We start from the raw sequence: 17,939 nt of genomic DNA, 5'->3' as shown, positions 1-17,939 counted from the left end.
TTAGTAATTCTAGTGCTATACTATGTCTTAGAGTGACTGATTGTCCTCATTGTCCCAGTACATTCTGCACACACCCCCTTTTCCATCTGAGATATGATTGACATACAATTTTGTATCAGTTTAAGGTATACAACATAATGCTTTGACATATACAAATTTCTGTGTTTTAAAACAGAAAGTATTGCATCTCAGAAAACCCCTCAGTCCCAGGCAAACTAGGACAATTGGTTATCCTACTAGGTTGTGGTATCAGGTGGCATAGATCCTCCTTTGTTTTTCTTCTTCAAAATTGCCTCAGCTACTGTTCACCCTTTGCATTTCTTTAAAATTTTTAGAATCTGTTTGCCAATTTCAGCCACAAAAAAAAGGGGTGGTCTTCTGGGATTTTCACTTAGACTGCATTAACCTATAGATAATTTGAGGAAATTGGCTGCACATCTTTCATTACATTTATTCCTACATATTTAATGCTTTTTTGATGCTATTATAAATAGTACCATTTTATTTTTGTTGTTGCTATGTTCTGGTATAGAAGTAAAATCAAATTTTGTAAATTGACCCTCATCCAGTGACTTAAGTGAATTCACTTATTAATTATCATAACACATATTCTTTTGAATATTACATGTATACAATCACTTTCTGCAAAAAATGTTCTCTTTGTCTTCCTTTACAGTTGTATATTTATTATTTCACTTTCTTGTCTTATTGCACTGGCTGAAAACTCGAGTGCAATGTTGAATAAAAGTGGTGATGGGGTCACACAATTATCTTTTTATTTGATCCTTTGGAAGAAATTGTTCATTAACTTAAAAACTATTGTTCCCAGGGTAATAATTTTATGTTCTGTGGCCAATGAATAGTTTTATGGCAGGTAGTCTAATTGTATCCCTTCTTTTGTGCTAACATATAATGGAAGTACCCCTAAGTGAAGACCAGTAAGATGACTTATTCTCACATTCTCCCATTTGGTTCTAAAGTTGGCATGAAAGCCCATGTTTCCTGACAAGTTTTCTGTGAGCACACCTGTTGGTTTTTGTCTGCCTGGAATCCCTTCTCCTTTTTGACTTCCTCTTTATTTCTCCATTCCAACCATGTGATTCCAGAAAGACTCCCAATCATGTTACTCTGTGGGCCTTACATGAGGCCCATTGGTTTATTTCTCCCCAAAACTCAAATGGAAGTCTCCTCAAGTCTTATGGAAATGCCCTGAAAGCAGGGTCTTTTCCTGCTGAGGATGTGGAGCTCTCCAGACTCCTGTCCTTCCAAACGTTATGATCTCTAGCTCTCCCATCAATTCTGGGGTTGTTCGATAATTCTCTTTCCAACGAACTCCCTTTTCCCCTTAGCCAGAGTCAGTTTCTATTGTGTATTAATCAGAGAATAGATGTCCTCCTTATTCTCTTTACTTTGCCACCAACAATGAACAAAATGGGAACATATTTTTAAGAACTTAATTGTATTCTATTTATATTTTATTAAATATATTTTAGAAGTTCTTCCTAATTGACTCAAAAACAATCATTGCATATTAAAATCATAACTTTGAGTTTCTCTTATTGCATATGCATAATTTAAATCCACACATCCCAGGTTTATTTATCCCAGGGGGAAGCTAGCAAATTAGGAATTTTATTTTTAGATTCATTTAACATTTTTTTTTTTTTTTTAATTTTGGGGCACCTGGGTGGCTCAGTTGGTTAAGCATCTGACTTTGGCTCAGGTCATGATCTCACGGTTGGTGGGTTCGAGTCCCATGTTGGGCTCTGTGCTGACAGCCAGAGCCTGGAGCCTGCTTTGGATCCTGTGTCTCCTTCTCTCTCTGCCCCTCCCCCACTCACACTCTGTATTTCTCTTTCTCTCTCTCTAAAAAATAAATACTGAAAAAATTAAAAATTAAAAAAAATTTTTTAATTTTGAGAGAATGTGAGCGGGGGAGAGGGGCAGAGAGAGAGGGGAGAGAAAATCCCAAGCAGGTTCCATGCTGTTAGCACAGAGCCCGGGGGGAGGCTTGAACTCAAAAACTGTCAGATCATGACCTGAGCTGAAAACAAGAGTTGGGCGCTTCACACGCTGAGTCACCTAGGTGCCCCAGAAATTTTATTTTTAAATTTATGTCCTTTTGAATCTGTTTCTATAAAGGGCCAGATAGTAAATACTTTAGGCTTTGTGAACCATACGGTCTCACTCACAACTAGTCAACTGCCGTTGCAGCCATGGACAGTACATAACTGAAGGAATGTGGCTGTGTTCTGATAAATACACACTAAAATGAATTTCATATCCTTCTTTTGATTAAAAAAAATTCAAGGGGCTTGGCGCAGAGCCTGCTTGAGACTCTCTCTCTCTCTCACTCTGCCCCTCTCCGCTGCTCATGTGCTCTCTCTCTAAAAGAAAATAGAAAATAAAAATATTCCAAAATGTCAAAACAATTCTTAGTTTGCAGGCCATACAAAATAGTGGTAGCCAGATTTGTTTTACAGGCTACAGTTTGTCAACTTCTGCTCTAGTCCCCCAGTTTTTAAAATATTATTGGACAAAAGAAATATTGACTTATGAAATTGAGATTGTAAAGTAATAAGCATTATTAATGAGATATAGAGCAATTTGTTTGTCTCCTAAATTAATGAGCATGCATTCAAGGATATAATTAGGAAAAAAATGTATATATATAAAGGATATAACTGGATAAGATCTTCCTATTTCTAGGAATTCCTATGTAACATAGAAGAAAGTAGAAAGATCATACTATATGCTAAACTTCTCTGTAGTTGTTTCTTGACTATCTAATTTTATAATGTACTAATTAAACATTAATTGTTAACCCAGAATCAAAGAAAATAAGGGGCTTTAAGATACGGATCACCTAGTCACTTACAGTAGTAATGATGCCTTATATTTGTATAGCATTTGATAGCTTACAAAAACTATAGTTCCACATATTATGTCTTCAGATCCTCAACACAACCCGGGAGGTAGAGAGGCAAGGTATTATTATCCAAATTTCCAGAAGAACGACCTGCCCAAGATTACACAAGGGACAAGGGAGTGGGAGGAATTTTCTAGTCACACCTCTGAGTCATAGTCAGACTTATTGCCATTAAATATAATGATACATTCATGCAATTCAAGAGCAGGGCAATGAATAAATCCTGCCTCACCAGTTGATGAACACTCAGTGATTCAACATAGGGATGCCTCTGGTGTGTCAATGTAGGCCTCACATGTCTAGATCAGTGGGAAATCCAGAACTCTTGTCTTTTTTTGTTTTTAATTTTTTAAATGTTTATTTATTTCTGAGACAGAGAGAGACAGAGCATGAGGGGGGCAGGGCAGAGAGAGAGGGAGACCCAGAATCTGAAGCAGGCTCCAGGCTCCGAGCTGTCAGCACAGGGCCTAATGCGGGGGCTTGAACTCACAAACCGTGAGATCATGACCTGAGCTGAAGTCGGTCACTCAACCGACTGAGCTACCCAGGCGCTCCAAGAACTCTTGTCTTCTTGTCCCACGCATCGCCCTTTCCCCTGTCCGTCTAGGAATGACAGCAGTCACAATCATGGCTGATTGCTCTGGAAGGGGTTACCCTAACCGCTGTAGTAGCTGGGAGCCCAGTGTCATCGCTGACTCCAGAGCGTTCCAAGGCTATTACCTTGGAAAGCAATGCCCTTGTCAACCTCTGCAGTTGCCCACAGTTTTTGAGAGCAGTGTCCTTATACCGAATGAAGCACCAGCCTGAAATAATTACACCCTAACTCAGACCCAAGCTCCAGTGTCACCATGGACTTTAGCTGCCACTACGTTGATCGCCTACGGACACAAAAGCCATCGGAAGAAAGGGACTTGGATTGTGCTTCCTGTCCTCATTGTGGCCATCGTTGGGACACTTCCCCTCGGTGGTTCCACAAGAAAGAAAAGGAGATGCTCCTTTCCTCGGGATTACACATTTAGAGGGTGTGCCCACACCAACTGGCTCAGGGATCCTAGTGTTACAGTTCTTTGTATTCATGCACTCAGTCACTTCCCCAGGGAGTAAGTTGGGTGTAGAAACAAAATGCTCTAAAGCCTTTATGTACATTTGCGTGTTAAGTACGCATGTATTGACCGATTTAAATCTAACTTCGAGTTACGGAAAATTTAAAACATACACACGAAACAGAGAATGCGGTATTAAACCCCAGTTCTCACCTCACGGACCCATCACTCTGCTTTAACACTAAACAATCCTCACCTAACCTTGTTTTCATTTCTTCTGCCACTTCTTCCCTTCCCCCTGGAGTATTTTGAAGGAAATCCTGGAGATCATTGAAATTTCATCCTTATTCAGTATACGACCCTAGCAGACTGCTTTCGAAAGCATCGTTATGACAAAGACAAAATTATATACTACCACCTAATATCCAGCCTCTAGTCAAGTTTCCCAACTGTTTCAAAAATGTCTGTTTATAACTGGTTTGTCCAATCAGGATCCACACGCTGTACTTAGTTATTAGGTCTCTTAAATCTCTGTCTTTTTTTAAAGTTATTTATTTCTGAGAGAGAGGGCGAGAGAGAGCATGAGTGGGGGAGGGGCAGAGAGAAGGAGAGAGAATTCCAAGCAGGCTCCACGCCGTCAGCACAGAGCCCCAAGCAGGGCTCGAACTCACGAACTGTAAGATCATGACCTGAGCTGAAATCAGGAGTCGGATGCTCAACTGACTGAGCCACCAGGCACGCCTTTAATCTCTTTATTAAGATAACTTATTTGTTGAAGAAATCCTGTCATTTGTGCTGTAGAACTTTCCACACTCTGGGTTTAGTTGATCGCATCTTCTCTGGTGTTGTTTTACACTTTCCTATATTGTTCATTCTCCCTTCTCATAAACTGTTACATTTAGAGGCTTTATTGGATTTAAACTCAAAATATTTGGGGAGTGGCAAAAATACTGCATAGGTGATTCAGCATATTTTGATCGCACCACATCAGGAAGCATATGATGTATGGTCATTCGACTCTGAGTGATGTTAAAATTGATCAGTGGGTTCGGGTGTTGTCTATTATTTTATTAGGAGATTGAAAAATGGTCTTTTGTCATTTCTCTTACCTTTATCAGTTGGAAATACGGTATACAAAAGGGCTTGCCCTTTACAACTCTGGTTACCCTAAAATGCAATTTGTATAAGAGAAGCAGAATGCTTGATTCTTTTCCTTTATTTACCAATCGTCGTTACCATATAATGTAGCAACTTACTATCGCAACTTCTAGGTGACTTATATGTATATTTTCTTTTCTCAGTGTCATTATGAACTTGTGGATTTTAACATCACTCATGTGATAAATGACTTAAAATATATTCTGTAGGCAATGGTGAGCCACCACAGGCCATTTCCAACTTTCAAACATAAAGCATAACTGACCACGGATCTAAAAATCAGGGATGCCTGGGTGGCTCAGTCGCATAAGCTTCCCACTTTGGCTCAGGTCATGATCTCATGGTGCGTGAATTTAAACCCCACGTTGGGCTCTGTTCTGAGAGCTCAGAGCCTGGAGCCTGCTTCAAATTTAGTGTTTCCCTCTCTCTCTGCCTCTCCCCCACTCGTGCTATCTCTCTCTCTCTCAATGATAAATAAACATTAAAAAACTTTAAAAATCAAACAGTAAGCTTATTGTTTTAGGGGGAATCCTTTCTTAACAGAACTAAAAAATTAAGATCAAAATCTCTGAACATACCAAAACTTTAGCCACAAAATTTAACAATGATTATTTCTGGGATCTTATACTTGTTCTCTGAGTTTCTTCTTTAGTTTCACTCAGTTTACTGGACTTCATTTCATGAATGTCTGAGTATCTGACTGAGGCTAGATTCAGTTCCGGGCACACAATGATTTCCATCTTTATATCATTCAAATTACATTTATAAGACCTACATGCCCCATGACTAGTATTTGCAATTACATTTTTCTAAAATAAGAGCAAATTAATACCCAAACAACTGACTAGTACTCTAGTAATTGAACATGAGTTTGTGGACAATGGGGACGTGGCTCAAGCTGAAGCAATGGCCGACAGTGAGTGCCAGCGTGCGAGTTCAATGTGTTTGTGAGCTGACATGCCAAAGCCGGAATTTGACGTGTAAAAAGGAGGGTTAGGTGTTTTAACGGAGTAGGCATGAAACTGTGTTTTTGGCTGTGACATGCTAGATTGTTTCTGTCGGCTTGTTCTATCTTCCCCAGACAACTAGTTAGTTCCGAGAGGGCAGAAGCCGCACCTGTATCGTTCATTTACTCCTAGCATCTAGTACATGAATTTTTAAAGTGAAAGAAAAAAAAAACGATGCATGCAAGACAAGAGCAAAATCTACAATGGTTTTTGAGTGGCGAGAATCCTAAGAAGACCTTTTTAGGTAGACCTAATTTACCACTTTTTAGTGGTATCTTTTGCATATTTTGACTCTGGGATATTAGTATGAAAAATAGATTCCTTTAAAAATTATCTGAGTATAGATGTAGTACATTTCATCTAGGAAGATTCTGAACAGTAAACAAGTCATTGCCACATAGTATTCCATTGTGTATATATTTCACTTAGCATTACACTCTCCAGTTCCATCCACGTTGCTACAAAGGGCCATATTTCATTTTTTCTCATTGCCACATAGTATTCCATTGTGTATATATTTCACTTAGCATGAACAGTAAACAAGTCAAATGAAATCACTGGTACCTCCATTCCTTAAGGTTAACTTTGAGTGCCTTTTTCCAGTATTTGTCTACGTCTGTATAACATTAAACAATACTGGAATCATCTTGAACATATTGTTTAGTAACATACTCCTACATTTAAATACATGGCTAATTTCTCCTGCAATAGAAATTTTAACGGCTATATTCCATTATCATAATATCTATTTTTACAGTAACCAGACCCAAATCTAATTTCCAAACATGAAATTCTGATGAACAAGACCACAGAGCAGTGATTCTGATCAGCATTATGCCTGGTAATAACAGGCTATTCCATAGCACACACAGCTCCAGGACGTGAGATTAACTTCAACAACTATTCATTTAGTTTGGTTTGACTTTCTGCCAGTCTTATGACCAACTTGAAGCAGGTCCTAGAACAGGGAATGTTATGTTTGGTGTCCAGGGAAGCAGCAAACTGGAGAAGCCATCCGAAATTCCAGAATAATACAGAGAGCCAACACGTTATCCATTTCCTGCAGCAAAATTTGATCTAAAAGGATAAAAATGCCACACAAGTTAGGTTAAACATCTTGTGGGGAAAGTAACCTATTAGTGTACAAGGGACTGGAAATGGTGAAACCAAAAAGAAGCTGAAAACAAATCTGTACGTACATTTTTCTTTCAAGACTCCACACTATGTAAATGTCCTCCAAGAAGATAAGCTTGAGCTGACTCATTGTCACTTGCTTCTGCAAAGGTTTCTGAGGCGTCTTAGATAGTAGCCACCCTGCCCCCAGGGTCCTGAGGGCTAATAAATATTTTTCAGGTGGACTGACAACAGGAAAGAATTGTAGGACAAGAAACTACCTGTAATACCTAGGTGGGAGTACCCTGGAAAGTGATGTGCTGAAAAACTGCCCCTTCCAGCTGGTTAACTTTTATGCTCATGCATTTATTTACTTTTTGTGACATTCACTCATCAACGACAAATGAATATATGACAGCCTAATGATACAAGGGAAATGCAGTATTGTGTATAGAATTGGAAGAGATGCAAAATGAGTGCCATGACATTTCGTTTTTCTTTCTTTCTTTTTTTTTTTTTTGTAATCTCTACACGCAAAGCGGAGCTCAGACTCAACTCACGGCGACCCTGAGATCAAGTCGCGTGCTCTTCCGACTAAACCAGCCAGGCACCCCAATGGTATTACTTCTTTTAAAAGCTTTGGGAGAATGCTTTAGGCCTTTGTTAATTTGTAGAGGTCGTATTATTTTCTGGCCATCAGTGTCCATTTCCTTATTTTGTTGACAGCATCCCATTTTTTCTTCTGGGGAACCACTCCTCTCCTACAGTCCATGTTCTTTGGGTGAAACATAAGTGAAGCATGTGACTCATATTTGGCCAATCACAGCATAAAATTTTCCTAGCTGGGGATGGGATCTGTGTTGGTTTAATTAGTGAATCAGGGACTGCTGCTAGGAAGGATCTTTCTCATGCTGGACTTGGATGGGGACGGATGTAGACCTGAAATTGTTGGAAACCATTTTGCGGCCACACGAAGTCTGAGTATAAAGGCAACATGGAGGAGAGCTGAGCCTTTTTTGTTGCTGCTTTTTGTTTCTCAGAAGGCTCTCTTTTGTCTGATTTGAAATGGGCATGAGTGGCAGTAGATTGAAAGTTCTAACTCTACCCTTATTTTCACAGGACAGCTAGAAGTGTCTAAATTATAAGAAAATTGATGCTTTGTAACAACTAAAGAAATAAAAAAACTCCGTATTGGAATAGTTTATTATATAAGCATTGTAAAATGTCTTCTAGGGGGGTGCCTGTGTGGCTCAGTCAGTTGAACATCTGAGTCTTGATTTTGGCTCAGGTCACGATCCTAAACTTATGGGATTGAGCCCTCAGCATGGAGCCTACTTAAGATTTTCTCTCTCTCACTCTGCCCCTCTCCCCTGCTTGTGCTCTTTCATTCTAATATTTAAAAAAAAGTTTTCTAGGGATATGGCAGTGTGAAGTGTACAAAAGAAGACATCTTTTTTATTAAGTTTATTTATTTATTTTGAGAGACAGAGACGGCGCAAGTCGGGGAGGAGCAGAGAGAGAGGGAGAGAGAGAATCCCAAGCCGATTCCACACTGCCAGCCCACACTCTGAAGCGTAGCTCGAACTCATGAAACCCTGAGATCACGACCTGAGCTGAAACCCACAGTCACTTAACCGACTGAGTCACCCGGGCGCCCCTAAAATAAATCTTTTTTAAAGAAATGTAAAATCTGCTTGGAAAGACATGAAAACATTAAAAAACAAAACCCTTTAGAACACAAATGAGTTGCAAACAGTATGCATATTAAGTGTTCAGAATGGCAATATAAAGACACCTATCTAGAAACAAAACCAGCCTACAACAAAAGAGGGTTTAGACTAAACTCCCAACTATTTCCATTAAATTCTCAAGGCACTGGTCCTCGTATCCCTAGTCTTTAGGTAGATCCACATCTTTGTATTTCCTCTCTGGATGTTTCCTCTGAATGACTGACTTGTGTATCTAATTGCCTACTTGATGTCTCCATTTAGATGACCAATAGGCATCTCAAACGTCCGGAAAAAGTCTTTTCCTCCAAACTTGCGTGACCTAGACTGTCTTCCAAATTTCAGTAGATGGCAACTGCATCCTTCCAGTTGCTCAGGTCTAAAACCTTACAGGTGGCCTTTTCTCTTTTTCTTGCATATGAAATCCATTCCATTAGCAAATCTTACTGGCTCTATCTTCGAAACGTATTCAGAAACTAACCACTTCTTAATACCTCCACTGCTGCCTGAATTATTGCAATAGACTAACTGGTCTTCTTGATCTCATCACTGGCCCTCTAAAGTCTAGTTACAATAGAGCAGCTACAACAGTCTCATTTTATGAAGTAAGTTTTCAGACATACGTAAAAGGTGAAAAGATTTTCTAATGTTCCATCGTATGTAGACCCACTATCTGTAGAGTCCACTATTAATAGCACGGTCCTGTTAAGATGACAGATTGTGTAGCTCGTTTGCCCAAAACTCTCTAACGGCTTACCTCATTCAAAAAGGAAAAGCCAATTTCTTACTATGGTCTTCAAGATTCTATGATCTGGTCCCTACTGCCATTCTTCCCCGTTGACCATTACCCTTCAGCCACAATGGTCTCCTTGTTGCTTACTCAAACACGGCGGGCACGTTCTTGCTTCAGGGTCTTTGCACTTGCTGTCCCTTTGCTTGGGATGCTCTTCTCCTTGGTATGTGAATGGCTTGCCTCTTTCTTTGGATCACCTCATGAGAGGTCTTCTCTGACTCTTCCAAGCACGTATTAGGTTGAACAACTTAATGCCATCCAACCATGTTTAACCCATAGGAACCCAATATTGTTCTGAGTCGAAAACAGTGTAAAAAAGATCAGGAGCTTCATATGGTTCAAGCTAATAAAATGCAGCACCACCCTACCTTTTTATTCTCACCTGGATTCCAACTTTCTTTATAGAGCTTCTTAGATACTACTATCTTATATACTACTGTGTATTGTCTATAACATGATCCTCAAAGTTAGGGAATCTTTCTGTTTTGTTCACTGCTGCACGCTCAGTGTGCAGACTATATAACCTGGCTTCTAGTGGGTACTCAGGACATACTTAAAGAGTGAATTCTTCACATTGAAGCCAGAGTGAGCTTTTGGAAACACCAATCTGATGCCACTCCTACTAAAAACTCTTAAATTGGTTTGTATCACTTCAGAAGCAAAGACAAGAATCCTTACCAAACCTGTATGACCCTGCATGGTGGGTCTTTGCTTAATTCTCTAGATCCCTCTCACATTAGCTCCCTCGTTTCTTTTCAGTCTCTGGGACTCTGTTTTTCCTTGCTCCTCCTGTGCTTCTGCATCAAGTTCACTATGAGGCAGTTTTAAATCTTAGCTCAAAGATTCTCTTGCTAGAAGCCATTTCGGACACCCCCGATTTGGTAGAATTCCACTTTAATGCCCTCAGGCACCACTTCTCTACCCTTAGTAATACCTATTGGGATTATAAAGTTACTTTTGTGTGATAATTTGTCTCCCTCACCAGACAGGAAGTTTCACGAGAGAAGAAAACACAGCTTTCTTTTTACTTCCCTTTGGATCCCTAGCATCTATGAAGTCTCTGGCACATAGTAAGAGCTTAATACTCCTTAAAAAAATAGATCCTGTTGTGTCTCTGTTACCAGCGTCTAACTGGGCAACTGGTACACAGTAGACGAATACATTTGCTAAACAAGCCATAGAAGGAAGAGCGTTTGACTACTTATTTACAATAAATATATAACGCATAAGGGCTATCACTTGATTATTTGTGATGAGGCATTCATACATAATTGATACCTACCCCAAATCCCAAATTCTCTCTTGTCATCAACTTCTTCTCAACGCTAAGACTGAAGAAAGTAAGTTACGCTTCTTTTCTTTCCTTTGTTTACTCTCTGGTGGAGTAAAGGGTGAGCTGGCTAGAATTCATTTAGAGCCAGAATGAGCCAGAAGTGAGATCTGGCTTCTGAACCAACAGACCATGCCTCGTATTCTCACTTGGATAGTCACATGTTTAGAAACTTTTTTTTTCCCCAGTCAGGGGCACCTGATTTCAGCTCAGATCATGATCTCGTGGTTCCTGAGATCAAGTCCTACGTCATCAGTGCACAGCCTGCTTGGGATTCTCTCCCCATGTCTCTGCTCCTCCCCTGCTGGTGCGCACACGCTCTCTCTCCCTCTCGAAAGAAAGAAAGACAGAAAGACAGAAAGACAGACAGAAAGGAATAAAGAAAAAAAGAAAGAAAGAAAGAAGGAAAGAAAGCACTAGAAAGTTTTCCCCTCAGTCAAATGAAAAAGCTTTGCATTATTTTTCTTTTTACTTTAATAGCAACCTCTTTGAAAACATTTCAGTGGTCTGGGGCGCCTGGGTGGCGCAGACGGTTAAACGTCCGACTTCAGCCAGGTCACGATCTCGCGGTCCGGGAGTTCGAGCCCCGCGTCAGGCTCTGGGCTGATGGCTCAGAGCCTGGAGCCTGTTTCCGATTCTGTGTCTCCCTCTCTCTCTGCCCCTCGCCCGTTCATGCTCTGTCTCTCTCTGTCCCAAAAATAAATAAACGTTGAAAAAAAAAAAAAATGGGGCGCCTGGGTGGCGCAGTCGGTTAAGCGTCCGATTTCAGCCAGGTCACGATCTCGCGGTCCGTGAGTTCGAGCCCCGCGTCAGGCTCTGGGCTGATGGCTCGGAGCCTGGAGCCTGTTTCCGATTCTGTGTCTCCCTCTCTCTCTGCCCCTCCCCCGTTCATGCTCTGTCTCTCTCTGTCCCAAAAATAAATAAACGTTAAAAAAAAAAAAAATTAAAAAAAAAAAAAAAAAAGAAAACATTTCAGTGGTCAAAGGATATATTAAAACACCCACATACACAGGTTGTATAAATTTACAGGTTTATTAGGGCAGAATGACATGGAGCGGCGTAAGCAGAAAAAACCAAAAATCTTACAAATGACTTCCTTTTAAGCGTGCTGAAACACAGAATTGTCGTAGTAAGCTTGTAATTCCAGAGGAGCACTGTGGCAAGCTTACGGACTTTGTCATTTGTTAATCTGGGAAAGGGAGAAGAGCCAAATCAAATACAGTACAAATGAATTGTTACAAAATGGTAATTTTCGACCCAATGAAACTTAAAAAGAAACTAAAAACCTAAAGAAGATAGCAAGATGTGAATTTTCTAGTTTTAATAATGTATTATGGGTGCGCAAGATGCTGCCAGAGGGTGAACCTGGGTGGAGGGTAACCTCGCTGCGCTATTTTTGTACCCTTTGGCGAGTCTGTAATTATTTCCAAATAAAAAGTGAAATAAACACATAAATAAAATAAAAAAAGAAGACAGCAGGAAAAACAGTAAATGTAGATAAGAAGGGATTTTTAGAACGAGAACTTAAACATACATAGTCAAAGACTTGCTTTGCCAGATTCCCATAGGTTTATAAGGAGTTAACCAAAATGAAAAAGACAGACAGACACATCTCATTAATAAAAACATTAGGCTCTGAAAAGTCGCATCCTATGTTTAATGTCTGAACTAATGATGTTTTCTGGAAGTGTGCAGAGAGCAACACGTAGTACTATGTGTGCAAAACACAACTGAATTTTGTGAAAACCACAAAAAACGACTGCTCTTGAGAAAGGAAAAGTTTTATTTCTTGACATCATCAAAGAAAAACGTGAAGGATCTGACAGGAACGAAACAAAAATGTACAAATCCTACTACCCCATTCCTCAAAACCATATAAACACTTGCAAGACTTTCCTTCATCCGTTAAACGTCTCTAGAGCAGCCAGTCTACACAGACCTGGGGGCATTCACATGTCAGAATATTCCATAAAAATCTGGGAACATATTTTTGGCAGAAAGAAGTCACTTTGTGTGCAAGGAAAGGCTGCTTGTGAAAGAACGCAGACTGACACAGTTGGGCAGGAGCCCCTTGCAATGACATAATGTTAGTGTCATCATTTATCATATTATTGGGAGCATTTAAAAGACACAGGGCGAGGGTGCCTGGGTGGCTCGGCAGGTTGGGCGCCTGACTCTTCTCATTTCCGCCAGGTCATGGTCCCAAGGTCTTGAGCTTGGAGCTCAAGCTCCAACACTGAGCTTGGAGCCTGCTTAAGGATTCTCTCCCCCTCTCCCTCTGCCCTTCCCCTGCTGGCGCTCTCTTCCTCTCACATAAAACCACCAACCAACCAAAAGACACATGGCATTCTGAACTCCTAAAACAAGTAGGGTTGTTTTTTGGTGTCAAATAGATGGCAAATATCCTTTAGAGGCAGAAGTAAAAACGCAGAGAAGCTCGCTCCAACATTGCCTCGTATCACTCGACCTTAAAGCTTATTTTTGTAACAAAATTCTAAAAGCAACATACAAATCTGCTTGGCTGGACCCTTGACTTATATTTCCTTCTTAAATATTAGAGTATAGCACATGGTGCAAAAGGGGAATTAGGGCTAGAGTTAATTAGAGTTCATCAGTTAGACTTTAATTTCTGACCCTTCCAGCGACTACGTCTTCGTTACGACAATGGGTATAACAATCCTCATATCTCAAGGTTGGTCCCAGTCCTGAAAGGGATAATGTATTTAAATGCCTAGCACAATGCTGTGCAAACAGTAGGCGGCAAGAAGTGTGAGCTCGCTCCCAGTTTTCCCAGAAGACACAACAAAGTATTTCCTTCTGTTAGTTTGGTATGAACCAAAACAAATGGCAGAGGAGTAAGCAAAGAGGGCTCGAGATTCTAACCCCACTATTATTATCCAAACAATCGTTCCATTAATTATGCAGTTATATAAACTAATATTGAATAAACATTATTGGGTTTTTTGGTATTATTCAGGTAATGCGTTATAACCTGAAAAGGTCCTCTCTTCGCAAGTCCGCTTTTAATTTTGTCTTTAACTGATTTAGCAAAATAGGTCATTAATTCTCTTATGCAGATCGTAACAGAGCTCCATCTTTTGGGAGGATTAAGCTCCCAGGTAAAAATCATAGTTTTAATGTTTACTCATGGGTTTCAGAAAAAGTGACGTGGGAAAAGAAACGGCAAAAGGTTAAAGAATTTGTCTTTCGGGGCTGTTTGCCTTCAAGCATCTGTTGATGTCTGTCTACACACCAAAGCTCCCTAATTCCTGCCTTGAACCTCCGCTGAGAAGCCACAGTCCCAGACCCCAACAACTCCCAAGGGGGAGCAAGCCCTTCGAAACTGAAGGAGTGGGCAGGACAGAGACAGCCCTTAGAAGGCTTTAGAGGGGGCGCCTGTGTGGCTCCGTCGGTGAAGCGTCCCACTTTGGCTCAGTTCATGATCCCAGGGTTTGTGAGTTCGAGCCCACAGTCGGGCTCTGTGCTGGCAGCTCAGAGCCTGGAGCCTGCTTGGGATTCTGGGTCTCCCTCTCTCTCTATGCCCTTCCCCCGCTCGCGCTGTCTCTCTTTCTCTCTCAAAAAATAAACATTAAAAGGAAAATTAAAAAAAAAAAAAAAAAAGAAGCAGCAGGCTTTGGGAGACAGGTTTTTAACATAATCCGCGGCCTTACGCAGCAGTTCTGGAACCTACAGTCCCCGGCTGTAAAACTGTGTCTAAGTTGTCATTTCATGCCTTTGTCTCAGGAAGCAGCTCAACTATCACTTCCCTCCAGAGGTTCTCTAGCCATCCTATCCCGAAAAAGGGGGTCTCGCCCACTCAACCCTCGCATCATTCTTCTGTATCCCCTGCATGGCATAGCCTTGCCACAATCCGTCTTTACCTGGTCTGTCTGCTTAAACCTCTCTACTCCACTAGAAGGTAAGCTTCCTAAAGAGCAAGGCCCTGGGTCTGCCTCCAGCGCCTTGAACCTGCTGAGTCTCAAGAGACTCAAGAGACACTTCTGGAATGAACGACAGGTCCGGGTCTGGCAGATATTTAACTGCCTCCGTATCCCGCCATCTCCGCCCCCCCCCCCCCCCCGCCAAACCACCGCCGCCGCCTTCTCCGGAAATCATTTCAAAATCACGGGTTTTCATTTTGGAAATAGGGCTTTCAGCGTTGCCGCTACACCCGCTCGCTCTCGCACGCTCGTTCCCTGCGGTCGGAGCCGCCGCCCGGCCCACTTACCCAAGCCCACTAGGCCGGACAGTTTCGGGGCGATCAGGGCAGGTGCAGCCTCGAGCGGGCGACCGCCTCAGTTCACCTTCCCGGTCCCCGGTCCTCCGCGGGCCCCGAGAAGCCACCTCTAGGCCGCCCGGGCCTCCGCCCACCGGCGGTCGCACCCTGCCGCCCTCCCTCCGGCGCGGCGCCAGCAGCTCGCAGCGGTCGCGGCGGGGGCTGCTGCTCCCGGCACCCCGCGCAGCCGGCCGCGGGAGAGCCGGCCGTCTTTCGCCAGGCCGCGAACCCGCCTGTCCCGCAGCGCGCGCCGCCGCCGCCGCCGCCGCCGCCGCCGCCGCCGCCGCCGCCGCCGCCGCCGCCGCCGCCGCCGCCGCCGCCGCCGCCGCCGCAACTGCTTCCGGGTGAGCGGGTCACCGACCCTGTGGCCCCGCCCCTCCTTCGCCTCCTTCGGCTGCCGCTGGGGCTGCGGCTCCTCTCGGGGGCCGGTTCCCGCTGTCTCCGTGTCAGCCACCGCGCCGCGGGGCCGCCGGCGTGACTGAGCGACCCGCTGCGGGCGCCGGGAGCCGCTGCGTCCGGCCGGGCAAGCCTGCGGGAGCCTGGGAGCCAGTCCGCCGTCCGCGCCCCTCGCCCTCCGCTCCTCGCTCTTCGCCCGTCCGGGTGCCGGCGGCCGACCCGCGCGCCCCAGCCCTTCCCGGGCGGCGCCGCAGTCACAGTCCGCGCCCAGGGACAGGTAAGGACCGCTTCTCCCGTCGGCCCCGGAGGCCCCCGTTCGGCCTGCAGCCCGTGCGACCCGCGCCGCCGCTGACCCCTGCTGGGGGCCGGGCTTCCCTGCCGGCTCCGGGTCGGGGTCGCCCCCCGCCTACCGCGTTCGCCGGCAGCGCGCCTGATTTCTACCGCGCACCCTCCGTCTGCGCCGGGGGGCAAGGGTCTCTCCCATTGTGGAAGAAATTACATCGGGCCGCTGTCCCTTTTGCCTCCGGTGTTCGGGGCTCCTTCATCTCCTCCCCAGCGCGACACCCCAGCGAACGGTGTCAGGCCGGTGGAGGGCGTAGCATTTTTATGGGATTTTTTTTTTTCTTCCTCCTTGACCCGAACTGAAGCGCGGGCATAACAGGCGCTTGCTAGGAGTGTCAGGGTTAATGCTTGACTAATATGTGGCGTTATTCACACCCAGATCGTTAAGTTATACAGCTCCAGTCAGGCCTGCTTCTCTTGCCTGTGGATACCCAGCAGGAAGCTGGCGGACCTATGGAAACGCACCTCTTTGCCTCTCTTAGAGGGGAAAAAAGTTCAAGTGTTTGCTCTACTTTTCCGCCGTGGGAGATACAAATATCAGGCTGCCGAGAAACGGCTAGGGAAATACTGTATCCTAAACTTTAACTGTTTGTAGCTCATTTTCTTTGAGTTTCCATTTAATGACTCAGCATTTCTGCCGTAAACAGAAAAACTGCAGAGTAGTTTAATTGGCTAAAAGAGAAGATGTAAGGATAGTAGCCATTACTTTATGTTCTCACAATGGGAAGAGAACGTGGATGCAGTAAATGGAACCAGAGGGACGGTGAACGGGGTACGGGTGGGCGAGTTCATAATGTTTAAAATAACATTTTTTTTTCCAGGATAACTATTTTATTTGGGGATGAATCTGTATATAAGGGTGCAATTGCAGATAAAAGTTAGTTGGCAAAGACTTGAGGTTTGCTGTGGTTTGGGCGTCTTGACGAATGAACCCTGCTTAACTTCTGTTTATCCTCTGTTTAACAAATGTAGAGATGATGACCTGGTGTTAGATTCACGTTGGAGTAAGAATTTCAGAAAGTGATTCATTTAGAAAGTTAGGTCACGCTGTGAATCATTGATATGGATCTTAGGATTGGAATAGAGAGGAAAGCTAGAAGTTTGTTACTGCCTGTTTAATTAGAAGCTTTCAGTCATTTTGTATGAAGTGTTGTATTATGCTTTGTTAGGTTTGTTGGTAGGTATTTATTGTTATGAAGTGTGATAAGGAAATCCTAATTGAACTTTTGCAGAATGTTTGGCTTCAGAATAGTTTGTTAGTTCCTGAGTATATTGTGGTAATTTTACCCCCACTCCTTTTTTTTTTTTTTTTTTTTTTTGGCCAGATGTGAGAAGATAATTAAAGATGTCTAGAAACAAAATAAATGTCAGTGAAAAGATATAAAAAAGTTTACTGAAAGAATCCATAGTTACAAAGTAGTCTTTTGAGTGAAAGGCCTCACCTATTTTGCAAATCCTCAAAAATGTGGAATGAGACTATACCGAGTTCTTACGTAAGTTCTGTTACAGAAGAAAGTGTATTGAGGTTGTGATTTATTATTGGAATGAATTCATTGTAAACTAGAAATAACTTTTTATTGCTCAAGTGTAAGTTGATCATTTTTGGCTTTAAAAATGTTAAGCAAAATAACTTTGAATCACAGAATACTTGATACTCTTAACCTTGTTTTCCTTTTCTTTTTGGAATTCAGCTTATTTTACCTTGATTTTCATTTATAGAGAACCTTAGTTATTACTTACAAAGTAATGGTAAGTTGGTCTTGCTTACCAGATTCCTTTAATTCTTTGACTAAATTTTGGCATCTCATTTTCTTATCCATTCTTA

The 17,939-nt window shown here is 42.7% G+C and overlaps 1 protein-coding gene across 12 annotated transcripts in view; it reads left to right on the top strand.

Annotated features, from left to right (window-relative positions):
- The first annotated feature begins 15,810 nt into the window (after positions 1–15,810).
- LRRFIP2 (LRR binding FLII interacting protein 2) overlaps positions 15,811–17,939 on the top strand; it is a 106,090-nt gene continuing 103,961 nt past the window's right edge. For 2 of the 12 annotated variants that reach the window (XM_030329968.2, XM_030329964.2), the window contains exon 1: positions 15,811–16,049. The gene's annotated coding sequence lies outside the window, so the exon portion shown is untranslated. Of the gene's footprint in view, positions 16,050–16,553; positions 16,887–17,475; positions 17,608–17,939 lie in introns of those variants that run through there. The other 10 variants (XM_030329969.2, XM_032594640.1, XM_030329970.2 and 7 more) reach the window with 10 other exon arrangements.

This window comes from Lynx canadensis, chromosome C2, assembly GCF_007474595.2.
Source record: "Lynx canadensis isolate LIC74 chromosome C2, mLynCan4.pri.v2, whole genome shotgun sequence".
Taxonomy (NCBI): domain Eukaryota; kingdom Metazoa; phylum Chordata; class Mammalia; order Carnivora; family Felidae; genus Lynx; species Lynx canadensis.
This window is presented reverse-complemented; position numbering and strand designations above follow the sequence as displayed.